Source organism: Ochotona princeps, chromosome 21, assembly GCF_030435755.1.
Source record: "Ochotona princeps isolate mOchPri1 chromosome 21, mOchPri1.hap1, whole genome shotgun sequence".
Lineage (NCBI taxonomy): Eukaryota > Metazoa > Chordata > Mammalia > Lagomorpha > Ochotonidae > Ochotona > Ochotona princeps.
This window is the reverse complement of record NC_080852.1, coordinates 19,870,153-19,892,214: the sequence shown is the minus strand read 5'-3', so window position 1 is coordinate 19,892,214 and position 22,062 is coordinate 19,870,153. Positions and strand designations below refer to the sequence as shown.

General features: G+C 45.7%; 1 pseudogene; it reads left to right on the top strand.

Annotated features, from left to right (window-relative positions):
• Nucleotides 1–20,745: 20,745 nt before the first annotated feature.
• LOC101530679 (ubiquitin-like protein 5) lies at nt 20,746–20,955 on the top strand (annotated as a pseudogene).
• The last annotated feature ends 1,107 nt before the right edge of the window (nt 20,956–22,062 follow it).

The following is a 22,062-nucleotide window of genomic DNA, read 5'->3' as shown; positions in this document are numbered from 1 at the left end:
AGATCTTTAAAACTAATCGGGTTTGAAATCTGACTCAGGCTAAAATCATTGGGTCAATGGCCATGCTCTCTTCTTAAATTCCAGGGAAAATTCATTTCTTGCCTTTTCTGGTTTCTAGGGACTCCTATTCTCCTTAGCTTGCAGTCCCTGCCTTAACCCTCAGAGCCATGATGTGACTTCTCTGCGGTCCTTCTCCTGTCATTACATCTCTTTGCCTCTCCCTTTTGTGTGTGTCGGCTCCTTGCAAGGGTCCTTGTGAGAACATTAGAATGATTGATTCTGCCAACTTACATTAGTTCCTACAATAATATAAAGCATTATATGAAAGCATGTTTTGATATAAAATAAAATGATGCGTATTCATGATAAAGTGCTTGGAACAGGGCAGAACTCTCTGAAATGTCTAGTTAAACACCCATGTGTGCTGTCCAAGATGGAACCATTGTTCACAATTCTGAAATACCATTCAAGAATTTTCCACATACACGCAAGTATATATGATGGTATTTCCGAAAGGTTGTGTAAACTAGAATTAAGTTTATTTTAGGGCAAAAAAATTTTTGAAATTTAGGTATACAAAGGATATTCAAAAATGTTGATGAAGAATGAGAAAAACTACTTGAATCTCCACAAGTTTTCTGCACCAAAAGGAACTTATGTTTAAGTTATGGGGTTATTTCAAGGAGTTTGCAGAAAATGTGTGTGTCAAGTACTGCTGTTCTTCATTTCCACTTTGATATGCCCGTGTGTCTTTGCCATGCTTCCATTCACGCAGCCATCTGGCTGGTATGAAGATGGCTGCATGCCACAATAAAAGTCATCATCTTCGTTTCTTTTTGTTATTATCATTTTATGATACAGTTCCATAGGTCCTGGGATTTCCCTTCTTCCCTCCCCAAGTCCCCCCCACCACTGAGTTCCCTGTATTACTACTATAATATAGTTCTTCATAAACAGTCGTATATCCATCATTGCAGGCATGGACAATGGCAGAGTCCAGCATCCTATTGTCAAGATAGAGTTAACACTTTCATTGGGAGTCCATCTCTGATTTGGAAGTACAGATGCATACTGCATTGTATCCTCACATGTGGATGTGAAGTCTCCATTACATAGTTACTATGCACCCCCGTAAACGAAAAACCACCATACAAAAACAACAGGAAGAAAAATAGAAATTTACAACGCCATGAAGTTAAATCACATGCTACTAAATGATCAATGTGTCACTGAAGAAATAAAAAAAATCAAGAACCTTCTTGAAAAAAAATGATGCTACTATATGGTCTATGAGTCAGTGAAGAATTTAATGAGAAAGTGTTTTGAAGAGATGAAACTAAAAAAACCAAAATCCATAAGATATAGTTTCCACTTATCTTTGTTGGTGAGATATGTCTCCTGTAGGCAATAAATAGATGGGTTTTGTTTTTTAAATCCAGTCTACTAATCTGACACTTGAACGAGTTTAATCAACATTTACATTCAGGGTTAATATGAATGAGTGGTAAATTGGTCCTATCATTTTAGCAAAGGGTTGTTCATTGATTTAGTCTTCTGTTGTTATTTCATTGGGATGTTCTTCACATTTGCCTTTGGTTTTGGTGGGTGCTATTCCTTTTAACTGTCAAGATAACATCTTTAAGTATCCTTTGTAGGGCAGGTTTGGAAGAGGCATATTCTTTTAACTTTACCATGGAAGAATTTTATTTAATTTTCTTTTTTTTTTTAAAGATTTATTTATTTTTATTAGTCAGATATACAGAGAGGAGGAGAGACAGAGAGGAAGATCTTCCATCCAATGTTTCACTCCCCAAGTGAGCTGCAACAGCCGGTGCTGCGCTGATCCAAAGCCGGGAACCTGGAACCTCTTCCAGGTCTCCCATGCGGGTGCAGGGTCCCAAAGCTTTGGGCCGTCCTGGACTGCTTTCCCAGGCCACAAGCAGGGAGCTGGATGGGAAGTGGAGCTGCCGGGATTAGAACCGGCGCCCATATGGGGTCCCGGCGCGTGTAAGGCAAGGACATTAGCTGCTAGGCCACACCTCCGGGCCCGAATTTTATTTAATTTCCAAAGACAAAGGAAAGCTTTGCTGGGCACGTTATCCTGGGCTGACAATTTTTGTGTGTGTGTGTTTAGAATCTAGAATATGTCGCTCCATTCTTTTCTGGTCTGTAGAGTTTCCTGTGAGAGTTCTTCTGTGAATTTACTTGGCATTCCTTTATATGCCAATTTATTTTTTTTCACAAGCACATTTAAGGATCTTTTCCTTAAGTTCAGTTGAAGAGAACTTGATAATCATGTGTCGTGGTGAAGATTGCTTTTGGTCAAGCCTGTTGGGAGTTCTGTGCCCCTCCCAGACAGTCCATATTATTTTCCCTATGGGACCAGTGCAATGCAATAAGCTCAGCGAGTTCACTCCCAGCTCAGCGCATGCACAGCTCACTGTTGTCCCTTCAGTCTTAAAGTTTTTGCCACACTGTAGAAAATGTGTCACTACTAGAGTTTTTGATCTGCTGGCCGTCAGGTCTGAGGGCTACCCAGATCTATCTTGGGTGGAACCTGTAGGATGCCATGTTATTGCACTTCACTGGACCAGAGAGGAGTTCACTCCCAGTTCAGTGCATGCACAGTACTGTCCTAGCCTTTGCCTCCCTACATAAAATGGCACTCGATTCAGCTCTAGCGGGTGGACTGGGTTGTGAAATCCACCCTGTTCCCATACCACCCATCTAGGACCTGTCGTTCTGTCTCTGCTCCTGGTCAAATCAAACAGACCATCAGATAAGCAGTTCTTTGTCTGGGTTTACCTCCTGAGCTCCCAGTGAAATTCCCTTCCCACCTTGTTGCTGGTGGAGTTCTGGCTGCTGGTACAGTTCAGATCTGCTGTCATTCTGTCCTCTCCTATTTCCTAAAATGTGCCCTCTCTGCTTCACAATGGCTAATGTTTCTCTGACTGTTTTAAACATGTCCTTACTCTATTTTGTGATCTTGATTCTACATCTTATTTCTGTACTTAAAAAAAAAAAATCTGTTTATGGGGCCTGGCGGCGTGGCCTAGCGGCTAAAAGTCCTCGCCTTTAAAGCTCCATATGGGCGCCGGTTCTAATCCCGGCAGCTCCACTTCCCATCCAGCTCTCTGCCTGTGGCCTGGGAAAGCAGTCCAGGACGGCCCAAAGCTTTGGGACCCTGCACCCGCGTGGGAGACCTGGAAGAGGTTCCTGGTTCCCGGCTTTGGATCAGCGCAGCACCGGCCCGTTGTGGCTCACTTGGGGAGTGAATCATTGGATGGCAGATCTTCCTCTCTGTCTCTCCTCCTCTCTGTATATCCGGCTTTCCAATAATAATAAAATCTTTAAAAAAAAATCTGTTTATGTTCAGGGAAGTGTTGGACAGAGAGATGCAGAGAACTTCTGTCGGTTGATTCATTTCCCAAATGGCCACAAATAACAGAAACTGGGCCGGGCCAATGACAGGCACCTGCAATTCCATGGATGCCGCATGCGTGCGGCAGAAGCCCAAGCCCTTAGGCCACCTTCCACTGCTTTCCCAGGTTCACAGACTGGCAGCGGGATTGCAAAGTGGAGCAGACTGAACTCAAAGTAGCCATCATATGGGATGTCAGTGTCATATGCATTGACATAGTCTACTGTGCCACAACACTAGCCACAGATAAATATGAGTTTTCTAAGTTCAGTGCCAAATGTAAATTCTGAAACTCCTTTCATCCTTTTTGATATTGGCCAAAAAATGAGGATGGGAAGGGGACCCTAGAGATCTTAGACACAGAACCTCCTTTCTTTCCTCCTGCAGAAGCACAGGTTATTAAAATAGTTCTCGTGAACAGTTCTGTGTGGGAAGCAATCAAACACAGAGCCAAGACTGCAAGCAGGCAAGCCAAGTGCCAATAATAGCTGTGCCTTGCTTTGTAGATTTGGACAATGGTGATTTAAATGTTCAGTGTGACACTTAGCTTGCCCCTTTACCTCACTTCAGATATCATTTTATAGTCACGTAGTAAAGTTTATTATAAATTCTCTAGGTACCTTCTATACCTGCCATCACTTCCAGCTGTGTTTGCCCAGTGCTCCATGGTCAAGCCCTCCCTGGGTGTGGTCCCAGGTTTAATGAACAACATAGAACTTTCTGGACTGCGAACTGGAGGTGGCCCTTCCTTCATGTCCCTAGGCTTTGGGGAGGATCTGGGTGGAGCAAGGTTCTGAAGGCCTGGCGAGTCTTCATGGCCATGTCATTGATATATAGGTTCATGGCTATAGTCCTTTTCCCCCTTTCTAGCTTCCTTAGCTGGGCTGACTCTGAATCTGCTCTTGTAGGATAGGATCTCTGCAATGACTTAGGAGTGGTAGAGATCTGTTCTGGGTGATCTGGACTGCCCCATCCAGGAGTGGGCTCCGAGTGGGTGGGCCAGGCAGGGCTGTGTTGGGCCCTCCACTGTGCGGGGGTAGCAGCCCAAGGGGAGCAGGCACTGCGTACATTTGGGAGTTGTCTTCTAGTTTTCCTCATACATCTTTGGAGTAGGAAAAAGCAAGCTGGTACTTGGATCTAACCAGCCCTTTGGACATTCATCTGTCCAAATATTCATCAGCAAATATTTAATGAACCCGTCTCTGGGTCTGAAATCAATCTGGGGCCTATGAAAGCAAACAAAGACAGGGACTGCTTCCTGGTACAGCCTGGGGCAGGTGCAGTCCTAGGGGCTCTGGCATATGTCTTCTCCTGCCTGTCTTGTTTTTGCCATGTCTCCCATGCATCCCACAGAAAGCTTCACGGTGTAGTGTGTGGTTATTTCTGTGCTGTGGATATTCTTGTCCTGGGCAACATCCAGCTATCCCCTAGTTGCAGAGTTCTTGAACAGTTTAGTCAGATGGTTCTCCAGCAGACAAAATCACCACAGATCTCAGCACATTCCTTCTCAGGAACAGCTTGCCCCTTGGTGCTTTGAGGTCTGAGCTCCTTCTCTTTCCCATCACCTGCCTGTCTGTTTCTTTCGGTTTGCCTAGTGCCACTTCGGGCACCTAGTCACTGACTGCGCTCATGAGTTCTTCCATAGTTTCAGTGACAGTTGTCTAATTGCGTCTTAAGAGCTTGTTCTGGGCAAAGCCGGTAAATGAATGAGTGAAATTAATTTGGTCCTTATAACCCATTTAGGACAATTTCAGCCTGTCTTCAGAAGCCCTAATCTAGAGAATGTGGTTAATGGGTCCTGTTGTGAATAGAGAAAACCAGGAACTGCAGCCCAGGTATAAACAGACGGTGCCTTTGAAATCCAGGGAGGCACCTCAGGAAGTTCATGGGAAGTGGAATGAAAAGATGACTTGGTCTAAAAGAACTAAGTCCATGCATACAAGGGGACACCAGGCAGTTCATGAAGGAGCTGGTGGAGTGGTACAGCTTGAGCCACTGGCATCTCATGAGCACCGGTTCAAGGTTGGCTGTTACTGCACCTGGGGAAACAGGGGAAAATGGCTTAAGTGCTTAGGCCCCTGGCACCCGTGTGGGAGGCTCAGATGGAGTTTTGGGCTCCTGGCTTCAGCATGAACCAGCTCGGGTCATTGTAGATTTTTGCAGAGTGAATCAGTACATGGGAGATTGTCACTCTCACTGTGTGTGTGTGTGTGTGTGTTTCTGTCCTCTGTCACTCTACCTCTCAACTATATTAAATAGATTCTAAAATTCATGAAAAATATATTCTGAAAATTATGGAGTCTGAACTTTTTGCAGTAAAATAAATGAATTGTCTGATCCAATTTTCCACAAATTTTGGAACCCACATTGCACACCTCCCAACTCTACTCATCAGGCTCCTAAAAACATTTTTGTCTCTGTGTGCTGCAAGTCTGACCCCTCAGTGGCTCTCAGACCAGTTTCTCTCTGGGGTTTCCCATTCTCACTGAGGGACATGATCATTTTATTCCCATCTCTCCAGTTCAAAGCCTTGGAGCTAACATCAGCAGAGCCCTCCTTTGTGGCCCTCCACTGTTGTCTGTAGACTTGAGCAGATTTCGTGTTGATGTTGCTTACCTCTGCTTCTTTGTATTTGTATTGCCACTCTCAAAAGTTTGTGTTTCCAGCATGTTCCTTCTTTTCCATGATATACTCCCTCAAATACTTATAACAGCTAGGATAGGCCATCCTGAAGGCAGAATTCTAGAATTAATTTTTAAATTTTTATTTATTTATTTATTTAAAAGATTTATTTATTTTTATTACAAAGTCAGATATACAGAGAGGAGGAGAGACAGAGAGGAAGATCTTCAGTCCGATGATTCACTCCCCAGGTGAGCCGCAATGGCAGGTGCTGTGCCGATCAGGAGCCAGGAACTTCCTCCGGGTCTCCCACACGGGTGCAGGGTCCCAAAGCATTGGGCCATCCTCGACAGCTTTCCCAGGCCACAAGCAGGGAGCTGGATGGGAAGTGGGGCTGCCGGGATTAGAACCGGCACCCATATGGGATCTCGGTGCGTTTAAGGCGAGGACTTTAGCGTCTAGGCCACGCCGCCAGGCCCAGAATTCTAGAATTCACTCTGGGTCTCTCATGTGGGTAGAAGGGACAAGTACTTGAGGTATCGAAGATGCACATGAGCAGGAAGCTGGAATCAGGAGTGGCATCAGAAACTTGAACTCAGACATTCCGATAAGGGGATGCTGGTCCAATTGGTGGCTTAATCACTGTGCCAAACACCTGCTGCATCTCCTTTTCTGATCTATTCTCTGAAAAGAAAAGTGCAAACTCCCTCTGTGGCCTTTTGAGCAGGCACTATCTCACTGCCTCCACCTTACTATGTTCTCTTATTTGGCATTTTCTCTTTGCTCCACAATAGAAAGGAAAAATCCACTCTCCCCTCATTAGATTAGATAGGAAGAGGAAGGTTATGCTGTAATAACAAATTAATAACCCAATTTCAGCCACTTCTCCCAGTGGAAGTTTGTATCATGCTTGTGTGGTACAAGGTCAACTGGCTGATCCCTTCCCATCCAAAGTAGCCACTAAGAGGAGGAGGAACCTGGACCTTAACTGGCTCAGCTGGGAGGGGCCTGTGCCACTTGCTCTTGGCCAGTCTTGGTCCCAGGCTGGACACACAGGACCCTGTTGGTCCCATGGCTGCATATGGTTACAAGAGAGGCCAGGTAACAGGAGCACATGGCATGTTTAGTAAGCACCCATGTTGGGTTCTCTCCTGATCTGCTCTTCAGATCTCCATGTGAAGTCGCTCCCCCTGGGAAGCTATTCCTGATTTCCCAGGACTGGTTTTCAGTTTTCCACTTCCATGTGCCCCTTCCACAGCATCACCCCAAGGGTCTGGCTGGCAGCTCATGTCTTGCTCAGTTGTGCTCTGGGAAGGTAGTGGGGCCCACTCACATCTTCCTGGAGTGGGTGGCCATTCCTCACTTGACTTTCAGGGCTTCTCACCTGGACTGACTCCTGTACTTCTCTCTCTTTACCTAGCTTCTCTGGATTATAAGTGTTTGGGTTGTAGCACGATGTATGTGACCTTGAATGTTGGTTAGACAGCTCTGAGTCTGATTGCCAGCTTCGATGTTAGCTTGTAAATGACTTCACTGCTTTGTGCCTTAGATTCTTCAACTGTGAAACAGATTTTATCATACCAACTTCATTGTGGGGACTCCAGAAAATTATTTTTTAAAGGTTTTATTGGAAAGGTAGATGTACAGAGAGAAGGAGAGGTAAAGAACTTCTATCTACTGGTTCATTCCCTAAGTGGCTGTAATGGCTAGAGCTGATAAATGCCAGGAGCCAGGAGCTTCTTCCAGGTCTCCCACGTGGGTACAGGGTCCTAAGGCTTTGGGCCATCCTCCACTGCTTTCTCATGCTACAAGCAGGGAGCTGGATGGGAAGTGGAGCAGCCAAGGACACAAATTGGTGCCCATATGGGATCCTGGTGCATGCAAGGTGAAGATCTGGCCACTATGCTATCATGCAAGGTCTGAAAATTGCATTTTCAAGTGCCTTATCAAACAGAATATATGCTACGCTTTGTTGATTCTCAGGTGTACATTTTCCCCTAATATTTCAACAGAATCAAATTGGGATGCAACTTATAATTTGGTATGTAAGCAATATGTCATGTTCAATTATAGCTTTTCTTTTTCTTTTTTTTTTTTAAGATTTTTTTTTTTATTACAAAGTCAGATATACAGAGAGGAGGAGAGACAGAGAGGAAGATCTTCTGTCCTATGATTCACTCCCCAAGTGAGCCGCAACGGGCCGGTGCGTGCCAATCCGAAGCCAGGAACCAGGAACCTCTTCCGGTTCTCCCACACGGGTGCAGGGTCCCAATGCATTGGGCCGTCCTCGACTGCTTTCCCAGGCCACAAGCAGGGAGCTGGATGGGAAGTGGAGCTGCCAGGATTAGAACCGGCGGCCATATGGGATCCCGGGGTGTTCAAGGTGAGGACTTTAGCCACTGGGCCACGCCACCGGGCCCAAGCTTTGCTTTTTCTTGATGGTACACTAAATGATGTGTCTTAGATTATACCTACACTTTTTTTTTTATAAAGGAATGATTGTTATTCAAAAAGCAGAGTGTTAGGGAGAGAGAGAAAAATCTTTTGTCTGCTGGTTCATTCCCCCAATTGGTTGCAACAGCTAGGGCTGGGCCAGGTGGAAACCAGAAGCCAGGAACTCTATCCAGTCCTCCATGAGGGTGGCAGGATCCCAAGTATTTGGGCTGTCATCTGCCTTCCCAAGTGCATTATCAGAGAGCTAGACACAGGTAGAGCATCCACAACTCACATTGCCTCTCCAATAAGGGATTCTGGCATCACAAATGGTGGCTTACTCCCACTGTGCCACGACATCAACCCTGAGATGTCTAAGTATTGAGTGTTGACCATGTGCTAGGCCCTATGCTATGCTCTCTATGGGTCCTGTTGCAGTGGGTTCCCACAACCTGTATGAAAGGCGCTATCTCTAAGGCAGGGTGAAGGCATCTTGAGATGTTTGATAATGAACAAGACCTATAGCACCAGTGAGTGTAAGAGCTGGGAGATGATGGTGTTGTGTCTGAAGGGAGATTGTGCAGAGCAGTCTGGTGAATGCTGAATGCCTGTGGGCTGGCCGCAGGACATAAGCCAGGGTTCTGCCTCAAGCAGCTGCTGAAGTCCTCTGATCTACTGGTGAGTGGAAGAGGCACTACAGCCAGGGGGACTTTAGTACCACTAACAATGTCAGTGCCCACTTTTGAGTGTCATGTGGAGGATGTTATTGGATTCCTCTGGACTGTGCCTGCAGAGAAGGGTTCGAATGCATTCTTTACAAAACGGTGGTCTACCTGCTCCATCACATTAGGTCTCAGCCACTCCTATTCTATGAAGCCCACTTAGCCATTTCCACATCGTCTCCATGACCACAGCTGGCACCTCTGGATGGCTGCCCATAGTGCAATAAAGACTTTGTGAAAATGCTGGAATGCTCCATTTACTCTCTGCCCCAGCATATGCCAGGGCTGCCTTTGCACGTCATATGGATGCAGTACCCCCACACTGCTGCAAATGTGTATTTCAGGTCTGTGATTTCTTGATAGGCGTCTGTGAGGGTGGAGGAGTAGCCTTTGGCTGTGACCAGACAGGGTGCTTACAGAGCTGGGGTGATGTTGCCAGGTTCTTTCATTAGGTGGCAAGGGGACTAGGTGGTAACCTTGGTGCCCTTATTAAAATATAGTCCCCAATATCAGGGTTTCAATGGCTCCTGTGCAAGTATCTTCAGACCCATGAAAACACTGAAAGCAAACGTTTCCAAAGATTTCCGTAGATGGAGCTGGATGTCTTCAGATTATAGGGCTCGATCATGGCCAAGTACTTTTCTGTTCTAATTTCCTTATATCAAAGACATGCTTTATTGTTGGGTGTACCTTCCTTATCCACAACCTGGTTTTATGAGACCTAGGGGTTCTCCACACTTTCTCAAGGGCTTAGCTTTCCACCTCAGTCGTCTACGTGTGCGTTTGTCAGAGGAGTTGAAAAGAAAAGCACACAAGGGGAGGAGTTGAAAAGCACACAAGGGGAGGAGAGATCACAGGTGTTTGGACAGTGACAGTTTCACAGTAAATTTTTAAAAGGCTGGGCCCTTCCTGAGGGGCAGGTGGGCTTGAAGGCCACATGTTCCAGCTGAAGGCAGGGGCCTCAGGTCTCTGTGCTGCCTGGTGAGGATGTTGCCCATGCGCTTGGCTGCCCCATCCATGCCCTTTATCCTTTGTCAGCTCTGAGACCCCACACGGGGTCCAAGGTGCCTGAGGCAAAGTGATTGCATTGTACATTTTGGAATCTGGATACTAAAGGCGATGAAAGGGGTTGGGTTGTGGGATAGTGGGTATAGCTGCTACTAGGAATGCTGGCATCCTGTATCAGAGTGCTGGCTTGGGTTCTGGCTGCTCTGCTTTTGAACCAGCTCTCTGTAGGTTGACCCTGGGAGTAGCAATTGATGGCTCAAGTATTTGAATCTCTGCCATCCATGTGGGAGACCTGGATGGCGTTCCTGGCTCCTGGTTTTGGCCTGGCCCAACCTTAGCTGTTGCAGGTATTTGGGGAGTGAACCGAAGGATAGATCTCTCTTACTCTGCATTTAGAATACATATGTAAATCTTTGAAAAATAAGGATGCAGGCCTGGTGTGGCAGTCTAGTGGCTAAAGTCCTTGCCTTGCATGGGCTGGGATCCCATGTGGGCACTGGTTCGTGTCCCGGCAGCCCTGCTTCCCATCCAGCTCCCTGCTTGTGGCCTGGGAAAGCAGTAGAACATTACCCAAAGCCTTGGGACCCTGCACCAGTGTGGGAGAACAGAAAGAAGCTCTGGGGTCCTGGCTGTTGCAGCCACTTAGGGAGTGAATCAGAGGGAAGATCTTCATCTCTGTCCCTCCTCCTTTCTGTATATCTGACTTTGTGATAAAAATAAATCTTAAATAAGGATGCATACAAAGCAGGTATCCCAGATCGGACAGTTCTTAGATCCAATCCTGGCATGTTCTACACTCAGCTCAGCTTCTTCCTATGATGAGGAAATTGGCAAGATGTGTCTTGGGTTTCCTTCCTTCTGTCTTCTCAGTCCTGTTGTACTAGTTACCAAGTGCTGTGCAATAGGTTGTTCTAAAATTTGGCTTCATAACATGGTAAGTATCCGCTGCCCCTCACAATGTTGGTAAGAGACTCAGTAACAGGCTAGCAGTGTGAGTCAGTTCAGAACCGTAATGTCTCAAAGAATATAGTCAGAGTTGGCAAGAGCTATGGTCATCGGGAGATTGGGTTGGAGTTGGCTGATGCTCCCTGAAGTCAGCCTACTCTTGTGCCTAGCTGGTACAGGCTGACTGTTGGCTGGTGGCCTCAGCTCCTCACTTTCTGGGATCTCTAAAGGGCTCCTTGGGTGTCTCCATGACTTGGAGAGTGACCCACGGGAGAGCAATGTGGAGACCAGGGTGTCTTGCCTGGAAGGGCCTGGGAAGTCACACTTCACCACGTCCGCAAAATCCTGATGGGGTGACACAGGTCAGTTTGATGTAGTGTGAAGGACCACATAGGAGCCTGAGTGCCAGGGGGTCAAAATCACTGAGCTGCCTGCAGGTGCACTGTGACACTTGGCTCACAGGCTCACACCATGTAAAAATTGTTCTCTCCTATAGATCTTCACTGTTTTCTTGGGCAGTGTAAGACCCAGGAGTGATTACACCTGCAAAGAGGTCTTCCTGCATGAGACTCCACACAGGGAGCAGCTTAGAGGGGATCGTGGCAGGATTCTCCCTCTGGCTGCATGGCACACACAGTGAAGTGAAAGCCTGCCTGTGGTACTCTGTGTGTCTCAGGAAAGGGATGTTGAAGTTAATGGAAATGAGCACCAAACATAAAGAGGCTTGTGGGAAAAGCGAAGTTCGCCAGATGATACAGAGAACTTCTTAAGTGCTAGGCATTATGCTGAGGAAGTGAGGGGCTCATGTGAGCACATACAGATGAGGCACCTCCCCCCCCCCCCTTTTAAGTGAGAAGGGAAACAGAGGTGGAGAGCTGTAGTTCCACTGCTAGGAAGTAGAAGGGCTAGTGACTGAACACAAGCGGTACAGCTTGGAGGCCACCTCTCTGCCATCTGCCCATCCATTTTGTTGCTGTTGCTGCAGGGAGAGGGTCAAGTCAGGGTTAGCCCTTCCTCAGCCCTCTGGGCAGGGCTATCAGCCAGGCTTCCTACCTTAGCAAAACTCAAACCTAGAGTCTTTGTAAATGGCCAGTAATACGTTATACAGTTTACAGATGGATCGGTGGAAAAATATTTAAGCCAGAATGCTTTTTAAAAATTATCAAAATGAAAATAAGATCATGTTTATTTGAAGGCAGAGGAAAGAGGAGATGGAAGGAGTGGAGGTAGGGAGGGAAAGAGGGAGAGGAAGAGAGAGACAATGAATAAATGAATATCTTCCACCTGCTGGTTCACTCCCCAAATGCTGGGACAGTCTGAATCAGGAAGCTAGGAATTCAATCTGGCTTTCCCACATGGGTTATTGGGGATCTGAGTAACCAAGTCATCACTTTCTGTTTTCTGTGATGTGCCTTACTAGGAAGTTGGAGCTGTGATCAGAAGCAGGCACTCAGGTTTCCCAAGTGGGTGGCAGGAGCTCAACTCCATGAGCTGTGGCTCAATGTCACAGTCACCTTCTATCAACTTCTAGAAGCAAATATTTGTGATCTAAGATGATCTGAACTGATTTTAAGCATTATGTAAAAGAATCTGTTAAAAAATTAGAAATATTTCATCCTAGTGAGGTGCAATTATCTGTTTCATCAAATATAAACACAAGTAAAGACTGGCAAAACATCGTTGCAGGACACAAGTATGAGGATCTAGAATCCTTATATAGAACTTTCTCAACTCAGTAGTAAGGAAACAATCTCACTGGTGAATGAACAAAACCCTAGACATTTAACCAAAGGGGATACAGAGAAATTGAGCTCAAATAGAAGTTCAAGATCATTAGCCACTGGAAAAACGGGAGTTAAAAATGTCATGATGTGTCATCATTTTTTATTAGAATGGGTAAAATACTGACAATATCAAGTGCTTTCAAGGAAATAGAGAAACAGGATCACTCATATATTCCTGGTGGGAATGGAAAGTGGCTGTTCTAGAAGTTTGGCGGTTTCTCATAAAGTTAAGTATATATTTACCAAAAGCCCAGTAATTGTGCTTGTGCATATTTGTCCCAGGGAAATAAAAGTGTTCACATAAAGACCAACATGATTGCTCACAGCCATTTTAAATGCCAGCTATCAGAAATAACTCATACATCCTCAAACAGAAGACTGGTTAAACTGCAAAATCTATACAACTATATTCTACTCAGCAGTATAAAGAAATAAGCTGTGTCAGAGGCAACCCTTTGGACTGGCCTCAAGAACATTATACCGAGTGAAAAAAAAGCCCACCTAAATAAGTAGCACTTACTGACACACAACCTGCATGAGCGACAAGATTCCAGCAACAGCAGATCTGTTGCTGGCAAGAGCATCACAATGGTACGAATCCCATGATGAAAGAATCATTGGGGACCATCTTGCAATTTGGCTTCTATAACTAAAGTATAAAAAAAAGAAATTATTGCTCTTCCTTGAATGAGCAGTTTGCGTTCTCAAATGGCTAAAAGAGCATTTTCTAGAGATTGTACTACCTTCTTATTGGCAAGAAGCAACACAATGCTATGGTCATAATTTCTCCATTTAAAAAAGCGTTCACTGAAAATGGGTGCAGGCAGACAGGGAGCCCATTCACTGCTACCCCTGTGTTTAGCTCTCAGATAACTGGACTGCCTTCTCTGCACTTCCATTTCATGCTGCTCTTTCTGCCTTCTCTTTGGTGCTCTCTGCTACAGCCTGTTGAAGCTGTACCAGCCCTGGCTTTCCACCCATGAGCCCAGCAGAGCTGATTACAGGCCCTGAAGAGAGAGGATTTGATCCATTTGCAACTCCCATGGGCCCCAAGCACTCTGTTGGCATCAGTTAGTGGGGTCAGGAGGCAGCTGCTACCTGGCTCCTTCCTCATGGGCAGTGTAAGAACTTCTTTGAGAGGCAGATGGAGGAATTTCCTGGGAGGTGTTCAGGAAGAAAGGAAATCTTGTTAGAGGAAAGATGGCTAAGCAAACACAATTGAGTCAGCTCACCTCTGCAGTTAGCCACAGCTCTGCTGGGCAAGCTGTTGGCAGGCGGGAGGCTTCCCTTTGGGTGAAATGCTTAGAAAGCCAGGACCATGTGGACCAGTCCCAGGAAGGTGTCGCCACTGAAAGCACACAGCTCATGCCATCCAACTGACTTTTATAAACACGTCTGGTTCTTTATTTGTGTTACACTGACCGAGCTTCCCTGAAAGCCTTGCAGTCTGGTCTGACGAATCTTTGCTGTCCAGTTTTGTGCCATGCTGCTCTCTACCTGGTCTATGCACATCAAGCCAAAACCTTCTCCAGATCTTACTCTTGCTGTCAGGCTACCCTGACTTAGCCCTGTTTCTCTCAACTATCCCATCATAGAACCCCAAAATCCGAAGAAACCACTTGGTCAGACGCAGTGTGTGTGAGATAGTCAATTGTGTGTACCCATCTGAGCCATGGTACTCAAATATTTGTGCAAGTATTACTCTGTATATTTCTAGGAAGGAGTTTTTGGGATGAGTTTTCATTTAAATGGCAGGTCTTTCTTTTTCTTTTGTTAAGATGAAGTTATTTATTTGAATAACTTCTCTGGCACTGCTACAGAGAAAGAGGAGAGAGGTTGATCTTTTATCTGCTGGTTTACTCCCCAAATGGCCACAACAACCAGGACTCGGCCAGGCCAAAGCCAAGAGGCTGAAGCTTCTTCCAGGTCTTCCACATGGGTGAGGTGCTAAGGCACTTGGGGACCATCTTCCACTGCCTTCCCAGGCACCTTAGCAACAAACTAGATGGAAGTGGAGCATCTAGGCTGTGCACTGGTGCCCCTATGAGATGCTAGTGTCACAGGCCATGGATTAACCCAGACACAACACTAGCCCCAGATACTTAGACTTTTGAATAAAGCAATTGTCCTCCATAATGTGGATGTGCCACATGTAGTCAGTCGGTCTCCCTTGAACCTGAAGGAACTCTGCCAGGAACAACCTTTGAACTTGAACTGTAACTCCTCCCTGAGTCTCCAGCTCTGTTGCTCTGTAGTTGTTTGGACTTGCCAAGCTTCCACGATATTGTGAGCCAATTTCTTAAATTATTCTGTTCCCGTACAGACAGACATACCCCACTACTTGTTTTTTCTCTGGAGAACCCTGGCCCAAACAGGAATCCTTCCTTTGTCAGTAGAGGGTGAAGGAAGTCCGGGAATCCATTAACAGTGGGTTTGAATGCATGACAGGTGGAAAATGTCATTGTGCTTTCTCAGCTGCAGGTCAGATATTCTGCCCTAAGCAGATTCCACCCTGGGCAGACATTGAGCACACAGTGAGCTGCTTCATGGGGCGCTAGAGACATTGTGTCCTTTCTAAGCTGCATTTTGTTCCCAGTGATGACCCCCAAGGGCCCAATCTTGGCCTTAGCTCAGTGATTCTGAATGAGCGTGACTTTGCCCCTCGGAGACATTTGGCAACATCTGGAGATATTTTTGACGCTCACTCCCGGGAAGTGATGGCATTACTGGTATCAGCAGAACCAGGCAGCAATGTGGCTATATATTCTATAATGCACAGCACAGGGCCACTGTCACCTCTCACGGAGGGTCAAACTCAAGTGACAATAGTGTCAAGGCTGAGAACCCCCAATAAAGGCAGCTACAGTAACTAAGTAGAACAGGCCTATCTTCCATCTTAGCTTCCGGAAGATGCGCATATTTGTCCTCTGTCTGTCCAGTGTCACTTTGTAAATAGAGAATTGTGGTGACACTGAAGAGAGAGCATTTTATGTTACTGTATCTGTTCTTTAACACCTCAGTGCTCACCGTGCCTGGTCTCCTGTGCCCCAACATAAAATCTGTAAGACTTAAAATGCATGCTAGGAGATGCCGTATAAACATATGGGGTATGACTTGTCAAGGTTCTTTCCCAATGTCCACAGTCTTTAGCACAAAATGTTCAGGCAGTAATTGAGTTTGTGGGCTTTTCTCCTATTTAAAGAAGTCCAGGGGAGTCTGTGGTTGGCCTAGCAGCTAAGACCCCCTCGGCCCATGTGGGAGTACCTGGATTTGAGTCCCGCCCACTGCACTAATACAGATCCTGGGAGGGAGCAGTGAGGGCTCAAGGTCATGTGTTCCTGCCACCCATGTGGGACACGTGGAGTGAGTTCATGGCTCCTGGTTCAGCGTAGTTAGCCCTGGCTGTTGCAGGCATATGAGAAGTGAACCAGAAAATTCTGCTTTTTTATGTTTTCTCTCTCTGCCTCAAAACAAACAAATAAAATATGGATGGGGAACCCATTGCGATAGCATAGTGTCTAAACCCTTGTCTTGCAACCACCAGGATCCCACACGGACACGGGTTTGTGTCCCACCTGCTCCAATTACCATCTAGGTCCATGCTTCTGGCCTGGGAAAGCAGTCAAGGAGGGCATAGTCCTGAAACTCTGATCTCACATGGGAGACTCAGAGGAGGTTACAGGATCTTGGTTTCAGCTCAGCTCAGCTCTGGCCATTGTGGCCACTTATGGAGTTAATCAGCAGACAGAAGATCTTTGTTTCTCCTTCTCTGTTCAACTGCCTTGCCAATAAAAATAAACAACTTACATAAGAAGGTTGCTATTCTGATGGGCTGTGTGATTTTTGCAGCAGCAGGATTCTCCGTCTGTTCCTTCTGCTGAGATGTAATGTAAGTCAGTTCTTTCTTTCTTTCTTTCTTTCTTTCTTTCTTTCTTTCTTTCTTTCTTTCCTTCTTTCCTTCTTTCTTTCTTTCTTTCTTTCTTTCTTTCCTTCTTTCCTTCTTTCCTTCCTCTCTTTCTTTCTTTCTTTCTTTCTTTCTTTCTTTCTTTCTTTCTTTCTTTCTTTCTTTCTTTCTTTCTTTCTTTCTTTCTTTCTTTCTTTCTTTCTTTCTTTCTTTCTTTCTTTCTTTCTTTCTTTCTTTCTTTCTTTCTTTCTTTCTTTCTTTCTTTCTTTCTTTCTTTCTTTCTTTCTTTCTTCTTTCTTTCTTTCTTTCTTTCTTTCTTTCTCAGGTGATACCACCAACGGAGCCTCGCATAACTGCGCAGCCTCCTCTAGCGCCACCTAGTAACGAAAGAAACAAACAATACAGACTCCCAGAACATCAGTGTATACCGTCTTCCCTTTTGGCTTTATTTCTAATAATTTCCTACAAATATTTTGTGTTACCTGTAGTGAAATGGATCACAGGAGCAGAGCCTGAGAAGAAAGGCCGAAGATGCTGAAGCCCAAGGAACCCCCAAACTCGAGCTGAAATGGGAATGCAAGGAGAACGAGTCCATGGCGGCTACTCCAGAGATGCCCTCCTGCGGCTTCTGCGCAAGTAAGGTGACATTCTCCACCTGGTGCTTTCCAGAAGTGTCAAGGCTGCGGAGCTGGCTGTGCAGAATGAAGTGGGCCTGGCTGATAACCCACTGGTTGCAGAGACAGCCCCAGGACGCCGTGGGCTACCCAGCCACCCAGGATTGCCAAAGGGCTGGGTGCTGTCGGAAGTGGACTGCTAGAACCTGGTCCTGATGCGCATGTGTCAGGCTGCAGAGCATCAGCAGCTGATTGCCCAGATGCAGTGGGGGGAGACACAGAAGGGCTGCCCATATAGCCTCCTCCCAGGACCCCCAACATACAGCCCTTTCCAGAAGTCCCTGCAATAAACTTGTAACAAACAAAAGTCAATGAGTGCCTTTTACTATTAACAGAGAAGACGGGTTCCTGAGAATACAGTTTTAATTAGCTTAGTTTTTTGGCCTGCTGCTGCCATTAACGTGAGTTCAGAGACTAAAGCCTTTGGGAGCACCCAAAGTCATATCCAGATGACAGCATGCTGCTTACAGCCCCCACTGGGAAATGCATAAACTGGGGCGGGTGGCTCCAGAGACAGAGCAGACCTACCCACAGGCCCCAAGCTCATGACCAAGGCTGCCTGTCAGTGCTCCTCACTCCTAGCCCAGCCCCTACCGTCATGTACAGCAAACAGGACCACGTGATAAAACGCTGTGGTCGATGTCCCTTTCACTCTCAACGAAGGCGCAAGACTGCACCTTACTTTCCAAGCCAGAAAAGTTTCCAAGAAATAAACAAAATGGTGTCACCCACAGAAAACAAATACCAGCTTCTGTGTTCTCTTGCATTGCAACTGCTGCTAGACTAGTGAAATTGTTGACTTAAGCTTTTCCATGTATTTCCCCCTACTTCCACCACGAAACAAGGAGAAACAGAATACGGAAACAATGATCACACCCACTTTCCCCTAACCCTTGATCCATCCCACTCTGATCAACTGTTAACATCATCTAAAAAAATAAATTTTAAACTAATAAGTAAAAATGAGTCTTCAAAATGACAACATTGTCACTCATCTGCTCTAAGGTTTCCACTTAACAGTGAACCAGACATTGATCAAGGCTGCCTTTGGCAACAATTTACAAAAGCTTACAAAAACAAACTGGAAATAAAAATCTGTACTTGAAATCGTCACAATGACCCTGCCATTAGGGCCTTGAGGGGCCAAGATGACAGAGCAGTCGGCAAGCCAGAGCGTGATGAGAGGGTCCTGAAACCTTACCAGTTGGAGAAACCAAACTTCTGAGCCTACCAAGGAGGGAAGGCATCGTTAGTCACTGCCAGCTTGTGGGCGACTTGTACAGAGTGCCCTAGTTGCACAGACAGAATGGGTTCCGTGGTTCAGAACTCAGACTTGGAACCCACTGACCTTCCGTCCCTGAGGGGATTGACGTGAACGACCCCACCCTTAGTGACCGCGCACAAATACAGCTCTCCACATAGGGAGGTGACACCATGCAGAGCCCCAACTTAGCCTTGACCTTTTTTCCCACAAAATGTGGTCCATAAATACTATGCATACTTACATACACGCAAAAAATGACCCTTAATAAAGAAGAGACCACAAGAACAGATGTGGACTGACTGAGAAGCACAGCTATTAGCGTACCACAGGTGGGCGCCACAAAGTAACCTGAGAGGTGTTTAGCCTCATGGCTATGACTGATCATCGTGCCAGCATCCCACAGCGGAGTGACTAAGTTCAGCACCAGGCTCCGGCTGCTGGCGTCAGCTTTCTGCTAAGAGCAGGTGGGAAGCAGCAGTGGTGCTGTAAGTCGCTGCAGCCATGGCACTCACATAGGAGACGGGGTTTAAAACACTAGATGACGTAAGAAATCTGATCAAAGTCCAAACTAGTAAAAGAAAAAATAAGCACATCAGAAAGCATATTTAAAATAGTAAGAACTGTAAAGCTATTGTACATCATAAAAACTGATAAAATTTGTAAAATTGATGAGGATTGTTATAGGACTATCATAAAACAGTAAAGCCGGCAAAACTCGTCAATATTAGAAACGAAAATGGGGTACACAGCCACATGGAGAAAAAAATAACTTTATTGTGACCATCTGACAGAATCTGAGAAATTTTAGGTTAAATTGGATGTATTTCTAGAGAAATACAACTTATCACAACAGAATCAGTTTTAAAAAAATTATAAAGGGTCCAGCACACTTGCCTAGTGGCTAAAGTCCTCACCTTCAACGTGCTGGGATCCTGTATAGACACTAGTTATAATCCCGGTGGCCCCATTTCCTATCCAACTCCCTGCATGTGGTCTAGGGGAGCAGTTGATGACTGCCTTAAGCCTTGGGACCCTGTACCCACACTGGAAACCCAGAAGAGGCATCTGTCTCCTGGCTTCCCATCAGCGCAGCACCAGCCATTGCAGCTGCTTGGGGAGTGAATCAATGAACGGAAGATCTTCCTCTCTGTCATGACTCCTCTCTGTGTATCTCACATTCAATAAAAATGAAATAAACCTTTTAAAGGAGGTTTTAAAGATGTAATAGCTATTGCACAGCTACTAAAAGTAAATTTAAAATTTCTTAGAAAAGTCCAAATCAACTTGATTTATGACATCATCTGCATATTTAAATAAAAAGCAGCAATCCCACACATAACTGTTTCAGGATATAAAAAACAGAGAACACTTTCTAAAAGACTGCATTATCATGATACCCAATGCTCTTGAGAGAACTGCCCTAAAACAGCATGCCCTTCTTTCTCATGTATGTAGGTCTAGAACGTCTAACCAAAATGGGAGACCAAATGCAATGATGTATATGTAAATAGGAAGGAGCAAACCCAGCAGCACCATGAAACCAAGCTTATTCAGGATGCAAGTTAAGCTCTACATTCAAAAATGAGCCAATCTGAATCATAAACTTGCAAAAAAAAAAGACAAAAATCAAAGAGCATGGCTGTTCTGCTGAGCCCGGTACATTCCAGTCAAGAGATGTAGCAGGGAGAGATTTAGCACCGTCATTTTCGCCCCCATTTGGGATCTCCACATCCCAATTCATAAGCCTGGCTTCCAGTCACAGCCCTGTTCCCAATTCAGCTCAGATTTTTTTCTTTAGGTGAAAAAATTAAACCCTGCGTCCCCTCCTCTTGGATCACCACCTGCTGCGACATTATGACCTTTTGGACCCCCTGCCATGATTCCTGTTGGTCTACCTCCAGGCTCCTGTTGGAGCTTTAGGTTTGCCCAAGGAGAGAGAGGTCTTAGCATCTTGCAGCTCCAGGCAGGATGATGGAGGTTGTGTGCAATGACCGTCTTGGGAAGAAGGTCTGGGTTAAGTGCAACACCAAGGACACCATTGGGGACTTGAAATAGCTGATTGCGTCCCAAACCAACACCCGTTGGAACAAGACTGTTCTAAAGATTTTTAAGGCTCACATATTGATGGGGGACTACAAAGTCCATGATGGGTTGAACCTGGAGCTTTACTACCAATAGAGAATTCCTCCTGCTTGTTCCGCCCCAAGAATTAGATGTCCTTTAGGATGGTAAACAGCAAGAGCCCTCCTCCTTTCCTTTCTAAATAAAGCATACTTTGCAAACTAGTTTGTTTGTCTGCATCAAAATTCTTTCATCTGAGACAAGGAACCAGGTTGCTGTTTTTTTGTTTGTTTTTGTTTTTTTTTTAACGTCCAACATGCAACAACAGTGTTTTTCCCACATGTCTCAAATCCCCAGAGCATGTTTCTCTTAAGGACATCCTGTTGCCTGGAAGGACACAGGGGCAGACGTATCAAGTCCGCACCTGGAAGTGGCCTAACTGATCTCAGCTCCAGGCCACTGTCAAGGAGACAGTGCCTGAGTGAGCAGTTTGTCATTAGAAAGGGAATGCGTAATCTAACAGATCCCACCCTTCCAAGACTTTTGTCTCCGAGCCTGGCGCTATGGAGAACAACTTTTTTCCTTAGCCTTCAAGAAATTATTTTGAAAAGGGGTTTTAAAGACAGCATTTCCACCATTAACATTAACATGTAGGGTTTTTTCCTTCCTCCTACAACAATGACAGGAGGTCTGGGATGTTTCCTCAGGACACATGGAGCTCCCTCCTGCCACCATGGCAGGAGCCCTTTTTCCTTTTTTCCCCAAATTAATCCTGCTTTGCAAACTGGAATTGTAATGGGGCGTCTGCTGCTGATGGCTCATACCCGCTTGACAGCAGACACCGTGTCAAAACAAGCCCTGTCTACATCCCCTCCCATCATTCAAATAATTGAAGGAGCGAAAAGTGTACCCTGCTCCTCCTCCTGCACCATTCTGAACAACTGACAGCACAGAAATTACTCGGAGCTTCTGTGCCCCTGGCCCGTCCGCCTGCTGTAGGTGAATTAGCTGTAACTTTGGGCTCTGGTAACTTTCTTCCTGCTTGAAACTTTGTACTCTCAATCCGATTGGAGGATGAGAGCTTAAAAACCCCTGACTTTTGCGCAGTAGCTCCTGGAGTGTAGTGAGAGCTGCTCTCACCAAGCTTAGGAAATAAAGACACCTCCTAACATCCTACACTTGGATCCAGTGTGATCCCTCTCACCGCGCCCCCCCCCCCCGCCC